The 19,660-nt window shown below is 50.1% G+C and overlaps 1 protein-coding gene across 1 annotated transcript in view; it reads right to left on the bottom strand.

Annotated features, from left to right (window-relative positions):
- ZMYND8 (zinc finger MYND-type containing 8) overlaps positions 1-19,381 on the bottom strand; it is a 248,958-nt gene extending 229,577 nt beyond the window's left edge. The window contains exon 1 of the mRNA XM_063958910.1: positions 19,266-19,381. The gene's annotated coding sequence lies outside the window, so the exon portion shown is untranslated. The remainder of the gene's footprint in view (positions 1-19,265) is intronic.
- Between the last annotated feature and the right edge of the window lie 279 nt (positions 19,382-19,660).

Below are 19,660 nucleotides of genomic sequence, written 5' to 3'. Positions count from 1 at the left end.
GGCAGTGTAGGAAGATAGCAGGGTGTCGGACCTCTCCCATAACGGTGATGCCCAATCAAGGGCTGAGCCACTGAGAAGAGAAATAATGTAGGCAATTTTTGTACGGTCACTGGGAAAATTGCCAGGTTGTAGCTCAAACTGAATCTCACACTGGTTGAGAAATCCCCTGCAGAATCTTGGAGATCCGTCAAATTTTGCTGGCGTTGGAAGATGAAGACGTGGAGCAGAAATGGGTAAGGTGGGTGGGGTTATAGCTGGAGTCACTGTGGTTGACGCACCAGACGCGCCTGATCCACGGAGAGTTGTCTGAATCCCATCCAGCCGAGTAGAGAGATCCTGGAGACAGCGGATGATGTGGCCCTGTGCAGCCTCCTGATGTTCTAGTCGGGCTGCCAGTTCTTGCATCGGCCTGGCCGCTTGATCCTGGTCTCCGGCTGGATTCATTAGGTCAGTGCTTACTGTCACAACTGAGGGCCTGAGCTGACGGGAGGCAGCCTCAGTTGTAGGGGCTGAGATGTACCGGAACCTGGGAGGTTGTATCAGACCCCTGGACATGTAAGTAACATGAATAATAACTGCCCGAAGGCGTGACCACGACAACTTGGATAAAAGTCAATGATGTTTATTATGACAACTCCGCAACACAGCAGCAGTAAAAGAAAACGTAAAAGTCAGCAAAGAATAAATACAGTTCCTGGGTACTACAGGATGGCAGGAGCCACAGGGCACTGGTAGTGTGAGATAGTTCTTATGATCTTCTAGATGGAAAGTCCTTACCAGGCCCGACTGTAGCAATGGAGATAACCCAGGATTGTGCCAGCTGGTGTTCCAGGAAAAGCTGGGTTGCTGAAGATAAAACAGCTGCTGTGGATACTGGCTGGAACCAGACTGTTGTTAGCACGGAGTGGATACTGGCTGGAACCAGTTAAATAATAAATGAACTTGGGAGCGATGAAATATGAACTGAAATGTAGAACTTGAGAGCGGAGAAATAATAATACCGGTGGAGAGTGGTAAAGTGTAGAAAGGACACCGGCCCTTTAAGGGAAGCTGTACTCTGCTGGAAGCTGAGCTGGAAGCAGGTAATGTTGTAGCTGGAAACAGATGAATCCACAATGGATTGGAGAGTCAGGCTACACCGCAGGTGGAATGCTGGTGCGGGTCTCTATGGTGGAAGTCTTGAGACAGGAGCTGGAACCTGGAAGACAATCACAGGAGAGAGACAAACAGGAACTAGGTTTGACAACCAAAGCACTGACGCCTTCCTTGCTCAGGCACAGTGTATTTATACCTGCAGCAAGGAAGGGATTGGCTAGGCAATTATGCAGATTATCAATACTGAGAACAGATTGGTGGAAATGATCAGCTGACAGAATCCAAGATGGCTGCGCCCATGCAGACACTTGGAGGGAAGTTTGGTTTGTAATCCATGTGGTAATGAAAACAGTAATGGCGGCGCCGGCCACCGGAGACAGGAGGCGCCAGGCTGACAGATGCACATCCAACCACGCGGACACAGCGGAGGCCGCAGCTGACGTAATCGCCACTCAGACACTCTGCATGCAGAAGTTCAGGGACGGCGGCGGAGGCCGCGGGAGACGCCATGCCAGGTGTAATATGGCGTTTACTGTGACAGCGTCCCAGAGTGACAGGAGAGGATACAGGAATGTACACATCAGGATAACAGATGGGATCCGGTCCTGGAGCGCTGAGCCAGCCTTAGGAGGCATCTGATGGGTAAGAAATGGCGTCCAGATACCCGGATCGTGACAACATATATCTTCAGAGCCCTTACGACATCCAATCACTTTGATGTAGTTGAAGAGTCAGTAGCTACTGGCACCACAATAGGTTGGTTGATATGATATGCCGACACAACCTTCGGAGGAAACTGCTGACGTGTCCGGAGCTCAGCTCTATCTTTATGGAAGATCAAGTAAGGGCTTTTACAGGATAAAGCCCCCAATTCGGACACTCGTCTAGCAGAAGCCAAGGTCAACAACGTGACCGCCTTCCATGTTAGAAATTTGACCTCTACCTCTTGTAGAGGTTCAAACCAATCCGACTGGAGGAACTGCACCACCACTGTAAGGTCCCAAGGCGCCGTAGGCGGTACAAAGGGAGGTTGGATATGCAGAACTCCCTTCAAAAAAGTCTGAACCTCAGGGAGGGCAGCCAATTATTTCTGAAAGAAAATGGATAAGGCTGAAATCTGGACCTTCACAGATTCCAACCTCAGGCCCATATCCACTCCTGCTTGCAGGAAGAGGAGGAAACGTCCCAGTTGAAACTCCACCGTAGGAAACTTCTTGGACTCACACCAAGAGACATATTTCTTCCAAATACGATGGTAATGTTTAGACGTTACCCCTTTCCTAGCCTGTATGAGGGTAGGAATAACCTTCTTCGGAATGCCCTTCCGAGCAAGAATCAGGAACTCAACTTCCATGCCGTCAAACGTAGCCGCAGTAAGTCTCGATAGGCGAACAGCCCCTGCTGCAGCAGGTCCTCCCGAAGAGGAAGAGGCCTCTGCTCTTCTTGCAGTAGATCCAAAAGATCCGCGTACCAAGCCCTTCTTGACAAGTCTGGGGCAATGAGGATCGCTTGAACCCGTGTTCTCCTTATGAGGTTTAGGATTCTTGGGATGAGTGGGAGTGGTGGAAACACGTACACTGACTGGAACACCCACGGAGACACCAGGGCGTCCACTGCCACTGCCTGTGGGTCCCTAGACCTGGAACAATAACACCAAAGCTTCTTGATGAGACGAGAGGCCATCATATCTATTTGGGGCAGTTACCAAAGATCTGTTATTTCCTTGAACACCTCCGGATGGAGACCCCACTCCCCAGGACGGAGATCGTGTCTGCTGAGGAAGTCTGCTTCCCAGTTGTCTACTCCCGGAATGAAGATGGCTGACAGCGCTAACACGTGCTTTACTGTCCAGAGGAGTATTCTTGTCACCTCTAACATTGCCGCTCTGCTCTTCGTTCTGCCTTGTCGGTTTATGCAAGCCACTGTTGTTACGTTGTCCGACTGCACTTGAATGGCCCAATTTTTTTTTCTAGAAGAGGGGCCGCCTGAAGAAAACCGTTGTAGACGGCTCTTAGTTCCAGGATGTTGATGGGCAGGCCGGCTTCCAGACTTGACCACCGTCCTTCGAAGGTTACTCCCTAATTGACCTCCCTAGCCCCAGAGGCTCGCATCCGTGGTTAGAAGGACCCAGTCCTGAATCCCGAACCTGCGGCCCTCCAGAAGGTGAGGCAATTGGAGACACCAAAGGAGTGAAATCCTGGCCTTTGGTGGCGACAGACGAAATCTCTGGTGCATGTGGAGGTGAGATCCTGAACACTTGTCCAGGATATCCAGTTGGAAGGTCCGAGCGTGGAACCTCCCGTACTGGAGAGCCTCGTAAGAGGCCACCATCTTTCCCAATAGGCGAATGCATTGATGAACCGACACCCAGGGTGGCTTCAGGACATCCCGGACTATAGCTTGTATCACCAACGCCTTTTCCTGCGGAAGAAACACCCTCTGCACTTCCGTATCCAGGATGATTCCCAGAAATGACAACCTCTGGGTTGGTTCCAAATGTGACTTTGGAAGGTTCAGAATCCAACCGTGACTCTGGAGCAGTCGTGTTGTGAGAACAATGGACTGCAGCAGCTTCTCATTGGACAATGCCTTTATTAGCAGATCGTCCAGATATGGAATGATGTTCACACCCTGCTTGCGAAGGAGAATCATAATTTCCGCCATCACCTTGGTAAACACCCTCGGTGCTGTGGAGAGGCCGAATGGCAGGGATTGGAACTGGAAATGACAGTCCAGCAATGTGAAACTGAGATAAGCCTGATGCGGCAGCCAGATCGGAATGTGGAAGTACGCATCCTTGATATCCAGTGATACCAGGAATTCCCCTTCTTCCAGACATGATATCACCGCCCTGAGAGATTCCATCTTGATCTCCTTTAGAAAGGGGTTCAACTATTTTAGGTTCAGAATGGACCTGACCGAACTATCCAGTTTTGGTACCACGAAAAAGGTTTGAATAGGAACCTTTGTTCAGCATGTGAGGTGAAACTGGCACAAATGACCTGTGCCTCCACCAGCTTTTTGGACAGCGTCTTGGAGGACAGTACTACAACATAGTTGGTAAGCCTGAAAAAGTGATGAGGAGGGAGACTTTGAAATTCCAGGCTGTATCCCTGTGACACAATATCTACCACCCAGGGATCCAGGCCGGACGATACCCAGACATGACTGAAGTGTCTCGCTCCCACTGGCCCCACTTACGGGGCGTGCAGTCCACCGCCATGCGGAGGACTTTGGCGTACCCGAAGCAGTCTTTTGTTCCTGGGAACCTGCAGCAGCAGGTTCCTTGGACTTAACCCGACCTCCCCTAAAGAAGGTGTTGGATGTTCTGGCCTTTCTAGGCTTGTTAGGCCGAAAGTACTGCGTTGCAGATGAAGAGAAAGATTTCTTCGGAGCAGGTGCTGCTGAGGGAAAACGGAGACTTACCCGCTGTAGCCGTGGATATCCACGCGTCTAGAGCTTCCCCAAAAGAGAGCCTGACCTGTACAGCGTAGGGACTCCACACTTCTTCTGAATTCCGTGTCGGCGACCACTGGCGCACCCACAGTCCCCGACGAGCTGAAACAGACATGGAAGATATTCCCGCAGCCATGAAACCTAGGTCTTTCATGGATTCTACCATAAAACCTGCTGAATCATGTTGCATTGTATTTACACAACATACATCATCCCTATCCATCGTATCCAAATCCTCAAGTAAGGTAGCCGACCACTTTACCATTGCCTTTACAATCCATGCAGTATCAATAGTGGGATGTAATATGGCCCCTGAAGCAGTGTACATTGATTTAAGCGTGTTATCAATTTTCCTATCAGCCGACTCCTTTAAGGCGGTAGATCCTGGAACAGGCAAAACCACCTTCTTTGAGAGTCTGGACACAGATGCGTCAACAATTGGCGGGTTTTCACATTTTTTCTTATCCTCCTCAGGGAAAGGAAATGCCACCTGGACCCTTTTAGGGACCTGGAATTTTTTCTCAGGGTTTTCCCATGCTTTTTCAAATATAGCATTCAATTCCTTTGACGCAGGGAAGGTTAGCGAGGCTTTTTTTTTCCAGTGAAAAAAAAAAAAAGACTCCTCAACCTGCTCAGGTGTGGTATCATTAACATTTAACACATCCCTGATAGCCTCTATCAACAATTGCACCCCCTTTGCAAGAGATGCGGACCCCCGCAACACATCCCCATCACCGTCTGTAGTGTCAGAATCGGTATCCGTGTCATCTTGTGCGACATGCACAAGCGCACGTTTGTGGGGGTATATAGCGGGGCGTCCTGAGGTACCAGAAACCGGCCATACTGCCATAGAGCTCTGTAATACCTGGGTTGCAGAGTCATTACTTGCAACCCTGTCAGAAATTTGAGAAATCCAATATATGATAGAGGAAAACCACTCAGGATCCCTTGCTGGTATCTGTGCTAAACCAGTGCTATCCTGATTACATGGAATGGGATCATCCTGGGAGGATAAATCCTCTGCAGCATATGACACAGTGTCCCTGGACATAGCTAGGGAGACTCCTTGTCAGCGCTGACTGTGCACCTTAATAGGATACACAGTCATTTTACAGCCTCCCCTCCCTTCTACAACCCCCTGGTAGCGTGTACAGATAGCTGGAGTTGCTGTGGAGGGACCTGTTCTTCCTCTCAGCGTTGTGCAGGCAGGAAAATGGTGCTGGAACGCTGCTGGGTCCGCTGAGAAGCTCCGCCCCCTTAATGGCGCTGTCTTCCCGCTCTTCAAGGATTATACTGGCCTGAGGAAAATGTGCTGGCTGAGATCCACGGACCCCGACAGACTTCTGGACCAGTGCGGCGCCCCTCACAACGCCACATCATGTGCCTCAGAGTCTTCCCAGGAGCGCAGTTAATACTGCGCTCCCTCCCCGTTGCCGACATCTTCACACCGGCCCCCCGCTTGCCAGAGGGGGTCGGTGTCTCACTCACATCTTCAGCTCTGTAAGGGGTTGGCGGCATGCTGCTGGGGCGAGCGGTCCCCTGTGGCAGAGAACGATCTGACCCCTCTGGTGCTCAGTGTCCAGTCAGCGGAGACAGTGGCTCAGACCCCGCAGGGCGGACACTGCTCCACCCCTTAGTCCCTCGCTGCAGGCAGGCTGTTGCCAGCAGCCTCCTGTAAAAAAATAAACTCTAAAAATAAACCTTCCTAGAAAAGCTCTGTAGAGCTCCCCTAGCTGTGACCGGCTCCTCCGGGCACATTTTCTAAACTGAGTCTGGTAGGAGGGGCATAGAGGGAGGAGCCAGCCCACACTCTCAAACTCTTAAAGTGCCAATGGCTCCTGGTGGACCAGTCTATACCCCATGGTACTAATGTGGACCCCAGCATCCTCTAGGACGTAAGAGAAAAATGCATATAACGGTTATTTGACCCCATTTAATTACACCAAATACTTTTATTATCGCCACTAATATCACTTTCAGATCGCAAATGCCAGGAAATTGTAAACGGGTCCTTCCAGGGTGCAACTGGCATTGGACCCCTAGAACTGGCTTCCCGTCCCAGCAATATGCCGAGTCGGGTTGCCATCGGGGGCGGGGATCGAGGCAGAATCGGGGGGGGGGGGGCGGAGATCATCTCTGCGCCGCCTCTCCCTAAGCTGTGAACGGGTACTGGGTCGCATCGACCCGGGTAACCTGTTCACACTGCACCTGACCCGGGAATAACCCTTCTTTATTCCCGGGTTGAATTACCGGGTCAGGCGACCCAGGAATTCGGGAGTGATCCTTTAACACCGCACAGCAACCGACATATTGGCCCCCGGGTCATTTGTGCGGTCTGAAAGGGGTATTATAGACTTCTATAATGTTTTCCTATATTAGTGTGGCTTTTTTTAGGGGTAACAGGCATATTTCCCTATTTCTTTTTTCCAATACTTATCTCTAGTTTTGCCAGGTACAATTATTATTACGCGAATCCCGTTATCGCCATTTTGGAATAGGATAGGTGCGATAAACGGGAGTGCGCAGTCTCCGATAAGCTGATTTTTTTGGATCGGGAATCTCATTATCACAGCTAATTGGATACCCCCATAGTGACTAAACAATTTAGAAGTAATTTATTTGCGCAAGTGGGTTTCCAGACTGGCCTCTCATACAGACCATAACATACCCTCCAACATTTTACACATAAAAAGTGGTACAAATTCGAAAAAGGGGCGTGGCCACGGGTAACCACGCCCCTTACCCTATACTTTCAATGGAAGTTTGGAGAGCCAAAAATCGGTACAGTCCGTAAAAAAAAAAAAGATTTTAAACCTACCGGTAAATCTATTTCTCCTAGTCCGCAGGAGATAGGGCACCTAAAAAGAACTTTGACTATGGGTGTGCACTGGCTCCTCCCTCTATGCCCCTCCTCCAGACCTCAGTTAGAGAACTGTGCCCAGAGGAGATGGACAATACAAGGCAGGATTTAGCAATCCAAGGGCAAGATTCATACCAGCCCACACCAATCATACCATGTAACCTGGAACATACATAACCAGTTAACAGTATGAACAAACGACAGTAACGGTCCAAGGCCGATGTCAACTGTAACATAACCCTTATGTAAGCAACAACTATATACAAGTCTTGCAGAGTTTCCGCACTGGGACGGGCGCCCAGCATCCTCTAAGGTCTAGGAGAAATAGATTTACCGGTAGGTTTAAAATCTTATTTTCTCTTACGTCCTAGAGGATGCTGGGGACTCCGTAAGGACCATGGGGTTTATACCAAAGCATCCAATCGGGCGGGAGAGTGCGTATGACTCTGCAGCACCGACTGAGCAAACGCTAGGTCCTCATCAGCCAGGGTATCAAACTTGTAGAACTTAGCAAAAGTGTTTGACCCCGACCAAGTCGCCGCTCGGCAAAGTTGTAATGCCGAGACGCCTCGGGCAGCCGCCCAAGAAGAGCCCACCTTCCTAGTGGAATGGGCCTTAACCGAATTTAGTACCGGTAATCCAGCCGTAGAGTGAGCCTGCTGAATCGTATTACAGATCCAGCGAGCAATAGTCTGCTTCGAAGCAGGAGCGCCAATCTTATTGGCCGCATACAGGACAAACAGAGCCTCTGTTTTCCTAATTCTAGCCGTCCTGGCTACATAAATTTTTAAGGCCCTGACTACGTCCAGGGATCTGGAATCCTCCAGGTCACTTGTAGCCACAGGCACCACAATAGGTTGTTCATATGGAACGAAGAAACCACTTTAGGCAAAAATTGCGGACGTGTCCTCAATTCAGCTCGATCCACATGAAAAATCAAGTAGGGGCTCTTGTGTGACAAAGCCGCCAATTCTGACACTCGCCTTGCTGATGCTAAGGCCAACAACATGACCACCTTCCAGGTAAGAAATTTCAACTCAACCTTGTTAAGCGGTTCAAACCAGTGTGATTTTAGGAACTGCAACACCACGTTCAGGTCCCACGGTGCCACTGGAGGCACAAAAGGGGGCTGGATGTGCAGCATTCCCTTTACAAACGTCTGGACTTCTGGAAGAGAAGCCAATTCCTTCTGAAAGAAAATCGAGAGGGCCGAAATCTGTACCTTAACATAGCCTAATTTCAGGCCCATATCCACTCCTGTCTATAGGAAGTGGAGAAGACGACCCAGATGAAAATCTTCCGTAGGTGCATTCTTGGTTTCACACCAAGACACATACATTCGCCACATACGGTGATAATGTTTTACCGTCACCACCTTCCTAGCCTTTATTAGAGTAGGGATGACCTCTTCCGGAATCCCCTTTTTCGCTAGGATTCGGCGTTCAAACGCCATGCCGTCAAACGTAACCGCGGTAAGTCTTGAAATACACAGGGCCCCTGCTGCAACAGGTCTTCCCTCAGAGGAAGAGGCCAGGGATCTCCTGTGAGCATCTCTTGTAGATCCGAGTACCAGGCCCTTCGAGGCCAGTCTGGGACAACGAGTATCGTCTGTACTCTTCTTCGTCTTATGATCCTCAATACCTTTGTGATGAGAGGAAGAGGAGGAAACACGTAGACCGATTTGAACACCCACGGTGTTACCAGAGCGTCTACTGCTACTGCCTGAGGGTCCCGAGACCTGGCGCAATACCTCCGAAGTTTTTTGTTGAGGCGTGACGCCATCATGTCTATTTGAGGAGTTCCCCAAAGACGTGTTACGTCTGCAAAGACTTCTTGATGAAGTCCCCACTCTCCTGGATGGAGATCGTGTCTGCTGAGGAAGTCTGCTTCCCAGTTGTCCACTCCCGGAATGAAGACAGCCGACAGAGCGCTTACATGATTTTCCGCCCAGCGAATGATCCTTGTGGCTTCCGCCATCGCGACTCTGCTTCTTGTCCCGCCTTGGCGGTTCACATGAGCCACTGCTGTGATATTGTCTGATTGAATCAGAACCGGTAGCTTTCGAAGAAAACTCTCCGCTTGTCGAAGGCCGCTGTAAATGGCCCTGAGTTCCAACACATTGATATGTAGACAGGACTCCTGGTCTGACCAAAGACCCTGAAATTTTTTTCCCTGTGTGACCGCTCCCCATCCTCGGAGGCTCGCGTCCGTGGTAACCAGGATCCAATCCTGAATTCCGAACCTGCGACCCTCCAGGAGGTGAGCACTCTGCAACCACCACAGGAGGGACACTCTGGTCCCTGGGGACAGAGTTATTTTCCGATGTAAGTGCAGATGGGACCCGGACCACTTGTCCAGAAGGTCCCATTGAAAAGTCCTTGCATGGAACCTTCCGAAGGGAATGGCCTCGTAGGCCGCCACCATTTTCCCCAGAACTCGAGTGCATTGGTGAACTGACACCCTTTTCGGTTTTAGCAGGTCTCTGACCATGTTCTGGATGTCTTGGGCTTTCTCTATTGGGAGGAAGACCTTCATTTGTTCCGTATCCAGTATCATACCTAGGAACGGTAGTCGAGTTGTCGGAATCAACTGTGACTTCGGTAGATTTAGAATCCAACCGTGTTGCTGGAGCACTCTCAGAGAGAGCGCCACACTGCTCAGCAATTTCTCCCTTGATCTCGCTTTTATCAGGAGATCGTCCAAGTATGGGATAATTGTGACTCCATGCTTGCGCAGGACCACCATCATTTCCGCCATTATCTTGGTGAAAATCCTTGGGGCCGTGGAGAGTCCAAACGGCAACGTCTGAAATTGGTAATGACAATCCTGTACAGCGAATCTCAGGTATTCCTGATGGGGGGCATACATGGGGACACGAAGGTACGCATCCTTTATGTCCAGAGACACCATAAACTCCCCCTCCTCCATGTTGGCTATTATCGCTCTGAGAGATTCCATTTTGAATTTGAATCTTTTTATGTACAGGTTTAGGGCTTTCAGATTCAAAATAGGTCTGACCGAACCGTCCGGTTTCGGGACCACAAATAGGGTTGAGTAGTAACCTCTTCCCTGCTGGTGCAGGGGAACCTTGATTATCACTTGCTGTATACACAGCGTTTGAATTGCAGCTAACACTATATCCCTTTCCGATGTGGAAGCTGGTAGGGCCGATTTGAAAAATCGGCGCGGGGGCACCTCCTCGAATTCCAATTTGTAACCCTGGGAAACTATTTCCAACACCCAGGGATTCAGGTCCGAACTGACCCAGGCCTGACTGAAAAGTCGAAGACGTGTCCCCACCGGTGCGGACTCCCTCAGGGGAGCCCCAGCGTCATGCTGTGGGTTTTGGAGCAGCCGGGGAGGACTTTTGTTCCTGGGCACCTGCCGAAGCAGGTGCTCTCTTGCCTCTGCCCTTACCTCTGGCAAAGAAAGAGGATCCCCGACCTCTTTTGGACTTGTGCGACCGAAAGGACTGCATCTGATAGGGTGTTACTTTCTATTGCTGTTGGGGAATATATGGTAAAAAATAAGAATTTACTCACCGGTAATTCTATTTCTCGTAGTCCGTAGTGGATGCTGGGAACTCCGTAAGGACCATGGGGAATAGCGGGCTCCGAAGGAGGCTGGGCACTCTAGAAAGATCTTAGACTACCTGGTGTGCACTGGCTCCTCCCACTATGACCCTCCCCCAAGCCTCAGTTAGGACACCGTGCCCGGACGAGCGTACACAATAAGGAAGGATTTTGAATCCCGGGTAAGACTCATACCAGCCACACCAATCACACCGTATAACTCGTGATATGAAACCCAGTTAAAAGTATGAAAAAACTGAGCCTCTCAACAGATGGCTCAACAATAACCCGATTTAGTTAACAATAACTATGTACAAGTATTGCAGATAAACCGCACTTGGGATGGGCGCCCAGCATCCACTACGGACTACGAGAAATAGAATTACCGGTGAGTAAATTCTTATTTTCTCTGACGTCCTAGTGGATGCTGGGAACTCCGTAAGGACCATGGGGATTATACCAAAGCTCCCAAACGGGCGGGAGAGTGCGGATGACTCTGCAACACCGAATGAGAGAACTCCAGGTCCTCCTCAGCCAGGGTATCAAATTTATAGAATTTTGCAAACGTGTTTGCCCCTGACCAAGTAGCAGCTCGGCAAAGTTGTAAAGCCGAGACCCCTCGGGCAGCCGCCCAAGATGAGCCCACCTTCCTTGTGGAATGGGCATTGACAGATTTTGGCTGTGGCAGGCCTGCCACAGAATGTGCAAGCTGAATTGTACTACAAATCCAACGAGCAATAGTCTGCGTAGAAGCAGGAGCACCCAGCTTGTTGGGTGCATATAGGATAAACAGCGAGTCAGATTTTCTGACTCCAGCCGTTCTGGAAACATATATTTTCAGGGCCCTGACCACGTCTAACAACTTGGAGTCCTCCAAGTCCCTAGTAGCCGCAGGCACCACAATAGGCTGGTTCAGGTGAAACGCTGACACCACCTTAGGGAGAAACTGGGGACGAGTCCTCAATTCTGCCCTATCCATATGGAAAATCAGATAAGGGCCTTTACATGATAAAGCCGCCAATTCTGATACTCGCCTGGCCGAAGCCAAGGCCAATAACATGACCACTTTCCAAGTGAGATATTACAGATCCACGGTCTTTAGTGGTCCCAAGGTGCCACAGGAGGCACAAACGGGGGCTGAATATGCAGCACTCCTTTTATAAATGTCTGAACTTCAGGTACTGAAGCTAGTTCTTTTTGAAAGAAAATCGACAGAGCCGAGATCTGTACCTTAATGGAACCTAATTTAAGGCCCATAGTCACTCCTGCTTGCAGGAAATGCAGAAATCGACCTAGTTGAAATTCCTCTGTTGGGGCCCTTTCGGCCTCACCATGCAACATATTTCCGCCATATGCGGTGATAATGATTTGCTGTAACCTCTTTCCTGGCTTTTGTAAGCGTAGGAATGACTTCCTCCGGAATGCCCTTTTCCTTCAGGATCCGGCGTTCAACCGCCATGCCGTCAAACGCAGCCGCGGTAAGTCTTGGAACAGACAGGGCCCCTGCTGCCGCAGGTCCTGTCTGAGTGGCAGAGGCCATGGGTCCTCTGATATAAATTCTTGAAGTTCTGGGTACCAAGCTCTTCTTGGCCAGTCCGGAACCACGAGTATCGTTCTTACTCCTCGCCTTCTTATTATTCTCAGTACCTTTGGTATGAGAGGCAGAGGGGAGAACACATAAACCGACTGGTACACCCACTGTGTTACCAGAGCGTCCACAGCTATCGCCTGAGGGTCCCTTGACCTGGCGCAATATCTTTTATAGCTTTTTGTTGAGGAGGGACGTCATCATGTCCACCTGTGGCCTTTCCCAATGGTGTACAATCCTTTGGAAGACTTCTGGAGGAAGTCCCCACTCTCCCGGGTGGAGGTCGTGTCTGTTGAGAAGATCTGCTTCCCAGTTGTCCACTCCGGGAATGAACACTGCTGACAGTGCTAACACACGATTTTCCGCCTATCGGAGAATCCTTGTGGCTTCTGCCATCGCCATTCTGCTTCTTGTGCCGCCCTGTTGGTTTACATGGGCGACTGCCGTGATGTTGTCTGATTGGATCAGTACCGGCTGGTTTTGAAGCAGAGGCCTTGCCGGCCTCAGGGCATTGTAAATGGCCCTCAGGTCCAGAATATTTATGTGTAGGGAAATCACCTGACTTGACCAAAGTCCCTGGAAGTTTCTTCCCTGTGTGACTGCCCCCCAGCCTCAAAGGCTGGCATCCATGGTCACTAGGACCTAGTCCTGTATGCCGAACCTGCGGCCCTCTTGAAGATGGGCACTCTGCAGCCACCACAGTAGAGATAACCCTGTCTCCAAGGACCAGGGTATCAGCCTATGCATCGGAAGATGCGATCCGGACCACTTGTCCAACAGGTCCCTCTGAAAAGTTCTTGTATGGAACCTGCCTAATGGGATTGCTTCGTAGGAAGCTACCATTTTTCCCAGGACTCGCGTGCAACGATGCACCGCTACCTGTTTTGGCTTCAGGAGGTCTCTGACTAGAGATGACAACTCCTTGGCTTTCTCCTCCGGGAGAAACACTATTTCTGGTTTATGTCCAGAACCATCCCCAGGAACAGTAGACGTGTCATAGGAACCAGCTGTGACTTTGGACTGTTTAGAATCCAACCGTGCTGTTGTAGCACTTTCCAAAATAGTGCTACCCCGACTACCAACTGCTCCTTGGACCTCGCCCTTATAAAGAGATTGTCCAAATACAGGATAATTAAAACTCCCTTTTTTCGAAGGAGTATCATCATTTCGGCCATTACCTTGATAAAACACCCTCGGTGCCATGTACAGTCCAAACGGCAGTGTCTGGGCTTGGTAATGGTAATCCTGTACCACAAATCTGAGGTACTTCTGGCGAGGATGGTAAATGGGGACATGCAGGTAAGCATAATTGATGTCCCGGGATACCATGTAATCCCCCTCGTCCAGGCTTGCAATAACCGCCCTGAGCGATTCCATCTTGAACTTGAATTTTTTTATGTATGTGTTCAAGGATTTTAAATATAAAATGGGTCACACCGAACCATGCGGTTCCGGTACCCCAAACCGTGTGGAATAGTAACCCCGTCCTTGTTGAAGTAGGGGCACCTTGAGTATTACCTGCTGGGAATACCGCTTATTAATTGCCTCTAGCACAGCCTCCCTGCCTGAGGGAGTTGTCAGCAAGGCATATTTTAGGAAACGGCTGGGGGGAGACATCTCTAATTCCAGCTTGTACCCCTGAAATACTACTTGAAAGAAACAGGGATCCACCTGTGAGCGAGCCCACTAATTGCTGAAATTTTTGAGACGGCCCCCCACCGTACCTGGCTACACCTGTGGAGCACCCGCGTCATGCTGTGGACTCACAGGAAGCGGGGGAAGAATTTTGATTCTGGGAACAGGCTGACTGGTGCAGCTTTTTCCCTCTTCCCTTGTCTCTGTACAGAAAGGAAGCGCCATTTGACCCGCTTGCTTTTCTGAAGCCGAAAGGACTGTACCTTTGTCTGTGAGGAAACCTGAGGTAAAAATATTTCTTCCCAGCAGTTGCTGTGGATACGAGGTCCCAGAGACCATCCCCAAATAATTCCTCACCCTTATAGGGCAGAATCTCTATGCGCTTTTTAAGTCAGCATCACCTGTCCAGTGACAGGTCTCTAATACCCTCCTGACAGAATGGACATTACATTCATTTTGGATGCCAGCCGGCAAAATATCCCTCATATATAAGACGACGTCTTTAATATGTTCTCATATTAGCAAACTAGTATGCTTGACAGGGTCACCGACCACGCTGCAGCAGCACGATCTGCAGGTTTCAGTCTAGTACCTGAGTGTGTAAATACAGACTTCAGGATAGCCTCCTGCTTTTTATCAACAGGTACCTTCAAAGTGGCCGTTCCTAAAACGGCAGTGTCACCTTTTTTGACAATCGTGTGAGCGCCTTATCCACCCTAGGGGATATCTCCCAGCGTAACTTATCCTCCTGGCGGGAAAGGGTACGCCATCAGTAACTTTTTATAAATTACCAGTTTCTTAACGGGGGAACCCACGCTTTTCACACACTTCATTTATTCATCTGATGGGGGAACAAAACACTGCCTGTTTTTCTCCCCAAACCTAAAACCCATTTTTAGATTTGGGTTAATGTCAGAAATGTATAACACATTTTTTATTGCCGGGATCAAGTCACGGATGTTCCTAGTGGATTGTGTATATGTCTCAACCTTGTCGACACTGGAGTCAGACTCCGTGTCGACATCTGTGTCTGCCATCTGAGAGAGCGGGCGTTTTTGAGCCCCTGATGGTCTTTGAGACGCCTGGGCAGGCGCGGGCTGAGAAGCCGGCTGTCCCACAGCTGTTACGTCATCCACCCTTTTATGTAAGGAGTTGACACTGTCGGTTAATACCTTTCACCTATCCATCCACTCTGGTGTCGGCCCCACAGGGGGGCGACATCACATATATCGGCCTCTGTTCCGTCACCATATAAGCCTCCTCATTCAACATGTCGACACAGCCGTACCGACACACCGCAGACACACAGGGAATGCTCTAAACGAGGACAGGACCCACAAAAGCCCTTTGGGGGGACAGAGTGAGAGTATGCCAGCACACACCAGAGCGCTATATAATGCAGGGACTAACTGAGTTATGTCCCTTATAGCTTTTTTATATATAATGTATACTGCGCCTAAATTTAGTGCCCCCCCTCTCTTTTTTAACCCTTTTCTGTAGTGTAGACTGCAGGGGAGAGCTAGGGAGGGGTGGTCTTCTGTATGCCGGCGGTCGGGCTCCCGGCGCTCAGTATACCGGCGCCGGGAGCCCGACAGCCGGCATACCGACACTTATTTTCCCTCGTGGGGGTCCACGACCCCCATAGAGGGAGAATAAAATAGTGTGGCGTGCGTAGCGCGCCACCGTGCCCGTAGCGTGGCGAGCGCAGCGAGCCCGCAAGGGGCTCATTTGCGCTCGCCACGCTGTCGGTAAGCCGGCGGTCGGGCTCCCGGCGCCGGGATGCTGATCGCCGGGAGCCCGACCGCCGGCCAGCCGTAGTGAACCCCTAGGGAGCTTCCTTCCAGCGGAGCTGTGAGGGAAAAATGGCGCCAGTGTGCTGAGGGAGATAGCTCCGCCCCTTTTCCGCGGCCTATTCTCCCGCTTTTTTATGGAATCTGGCAGGGGTATTTACCTCATATATAGCCCCTGGGGCTATATATTGAGGTATTTTTGCCAGCCAAGGTGTTTTTATTGCTGCCTCAGGGCGCCCCCCCCCAGCGCCCTGCACCCTCAGTGACCGGAGTGTGAAGTGTGAGAGGAGCAATGGCGCACAGCTGCAGTGCTGTGCGCTACCTTGGTGAAGACTGATGTCTTCATGCCGCCGATTTTCCGGACCATCTTCTTGCTTCTGGCTCTGTAAGGGGGACGGCGGCGCGGCTCCGGGACCGAACATCAAGGCTGGGCCTGCGGTCGATCCCTCTGGAGCTAATGGTGTCCAGTAGCCTAAGAAGCCCAATCCGGCTGCAAGCAGGCGAGTTCGCTTCTTCTCCCCTTAGTCCCTCGCTGCAGTGAGCCTGTTGCCAGCAGGTCTCACTGAAAATAAAAAACCTAAGTCTATTTCTTTCTAAGAGCTCAGGAGAGCCCCTAGTGTGCATCCAACCTCGGCCAGGCACGAAATCTAACTGAGGCTTGGAGGAGGGTCATAGTGGGAGGAGCCAGTGCACACCAGGTAGTCTGAAATCTTTCTAGAGTGCCCAGCCTCCTTCGGAGCCCGCTATTCCCCATGGTCCTTACGGAGTTCCCAGCATCCACTAGGACGTCAGAGAAAATTTGATTTACCTGCTGTACCTGTGGAAACCAGGTCCGTCAGCCCATCCCCAAACAATACATCACCCTTATAGGGTAGTACTTCCATATGTTTTTTTGGAATCCGCATCACCCGTCCATTGGCGAGTCCATAAGGATCTTCTCGCTGAGAAAGACATGGCATTGGCCCTAGAAGCTAGCAATCCAATGTCCCTTTGAGCATCCCTCATAAATAAGACTGCGTCTTTAATATGGGCTAGAGTTAGGAATATAGTATCCTTATCCATATTATCAAATTGATCTGTCAGCTCATCTGTCCAAGCTGCAATTGCGCTACACACCCATGCCGACGCAATTGTCGGTCTTAGCACAGCACCCGTATGAGAATAAATACACTTTAAGGTAGTTTCTTGCCTGCGATCTGCAGGGTCCTTAAGGGCTGCTGTGTCAGGAGACGGTAGCGCCACTTTCTTGGACAAGCGCGTCAGGGCCTTGTCCACAGTGGGGGGTGATTCCCAAATCTCCCTGTCCTGCTTAGGGAAGGGGTATGCCATATAAATTCTTTTGGGGATCTGCGGTCTCTTATCCGGAGTCTCCCAAGCTTTTCCAAAGAAATCATTCAATTCATGAGATGTGGGAAAGTTAATAATCTGTTTCTTTTCCTTAAACATGTGTACCCTTGTGTCGGGGACCGAGGGTTCATCCACAATATGCAATACATCCCTTATTGCCACAATCATACACTGAATGGTTTTAGTCATCCTAGGGTGCAATTTTACTTCGTCATAGTCGACACTGGAATCAGAATCCGTGTCGGTAGTAGTGTCTTGTGTTAAGGGACGCTTTTGAGACCCCGACGGGCCCTGTGAGTCGGTCCAATCCGAGGATTGACCCCCTGATGTCCCCCCTAAATCAGCCTTATCAAGCCTTTTATGTAAAGATGCCACACTTGCATTCAACATATGCCACATGTCCATCCAATCTGGAGTCGGCACAACCGACGGGGACACACCACTCATTTGCTCCACCTCCTCCTTGGAGAAGCCTTCCGCCTCAGACATGTCGACACACACGTACCGACACCCCACACACACAGGGATTAACCTATAAGGGGACAAAACCCCAACCAGGCCCTAAGGAGAGACAGAGAGGGAGTATGCCAGCACACACCAGCGCTTAAAAACACTGGAAAAATTATGTCCAGATAGCGCTTTTCTATATATAATATGCCAATTCCCACTCACTGCGTCGCTAATGTGCCCCCCTCCTCTTTTTTCCAGCCTGTGAAGTTCAGCAGGGGAGAGACCAGGGAGCCAGCATTTTCCTCATGCAGCTTCTGTGGGTAAAATGGCGCTGGTTAGTGCTGAGGATCAAGCCCCGCCCACCCGACGGCGGGCTTCGGTCCCAGTGATTTTTCAATAAAAATAGCGGGGGATCATTGATTTACTGCCTCCGCAGCCTAATCAATCTGTATTTGCCCAAATGTGAGGTTTATTGCCCCCCCCCCCCCCCCCCGCACCCTTCAGTGCTGCTCTGTGTGTGTGTGACTGGGAGCAATGGCGCGCAGCTTACCGCTGCGCGCCTTACCTCATGAAGATCTAATGTCTTACGCCGCCTAAGATGTTTCTATCTTCGGCATCTGTGAGGAGGACGGCGGCGCGGCTCCGGGACGAACCCCAGGTAAGACCTGTGTTCCGACTCCCTCTGGAGCTAATGGTGTCCAGTAGCCTTAGAAGCAGTGCCCAACTTGACAAGCCAGCTCTGCTTCTCTCTCCTCGGTCCCACGATGCAGGGAGCCTGTTGCCAACAGGACTCCCTGAAAATAAAAAACCTAACAAAATTCTTCTTCAACAGAAAACTCTGGAGAGCTCTCTGCAGTGCACCCATTCTCCTCTGGGCACAAGATCTAACTGAGGTCTGGAGGAGGGCCATAGAGGGAGGAGCCAGTGCACACCCATAGTCAAAGTTCTTTATAGGTGCCCTATCTCCTGCGGAGCCCGTCTATACCCCATGGTCCTTACAGAGTCCCCAGCATCCTCTAGGATGTAAGAGAAAGAAAAAAAAGGTACTGTACCTGCTAAAAAGGTACAGTTGGAGGTATGGCCATAAGATACATAGTCCATTACAGTCAGTTTGGATCAATAGTTTTCTGACCATCAGGGAATGCTTCATCGACCTCCTCCCAAATACTGTATGGATAAAGCACCAGATAGCTAGAAATACATATTACATTACGTGGTCCTACAATAAAATCCCTGCAACATGTTATGTTGTTGGAGGCTCTGGAGCACAGCTGTTAATGCATGCTAGGGACTACCTAGAAACATGCAGCATGCAAGGCATTTACCTACAATGTCATATTAGCCCAGCATAATTTATAGGGAATCTAAACTTGCAAACAGTAAGTGCAATAAAGATCTACTAATTATGACATACTTTATTTATACACCACAAAATTCCCTTCAATTTCCTTTGCAGTGACAGAGAAACTCACTTTCCCGCTGTAACCTGCCTCTGCCTCAGGCTCTGACTTACTCCAAGTCATTTTTCAGCAGCCCCCTCCCCCCACCACAAGTCCATGACTCAGCTGCCAGTCATCAGCGATAAGTCCCGCCTCCTTCCTGCCTCCTTTATGAGCTCAACTGAAGTGATTTTATGCGTTTTACTGTAGTTGCTGCCTGTCAGAGATTGGTTGAGGCACACGCCAGTCAGTGTATTCTCCGTGCTGATTGGCTGATATGAAGGAGTCTACTATTCCCTCAAAGTCGGTATGCAATCTGTTGGTGACAGTGCCTGCTGTGCTGAATGCTATTATTCCGTGTGTGTCATCCACATATCAGGCCAGTAGGAGGCTGAGGCTGAGGCTGAGCTAAGATGTCTGTTAAATGA

Source organism: Pseudophryne corroboree, chromosome 3 (assembly GCF_028390025.1).
Source record: "Pseudophryne corroboree isolate aPseCor3 chromosome 3, aPseCor3.hap2, whole genome shotgun sequence".
NCBI lineage: Eukaryota > Metazoa > Chordata > Amphibia > Anura > Myobatrachidae > Pseudophryne > Pseudophryne corroboree.
Note: the sequence above shows the minus strand (reverse complement) of the source record. Positions and strands in the feature narration are given on the sequence as shown.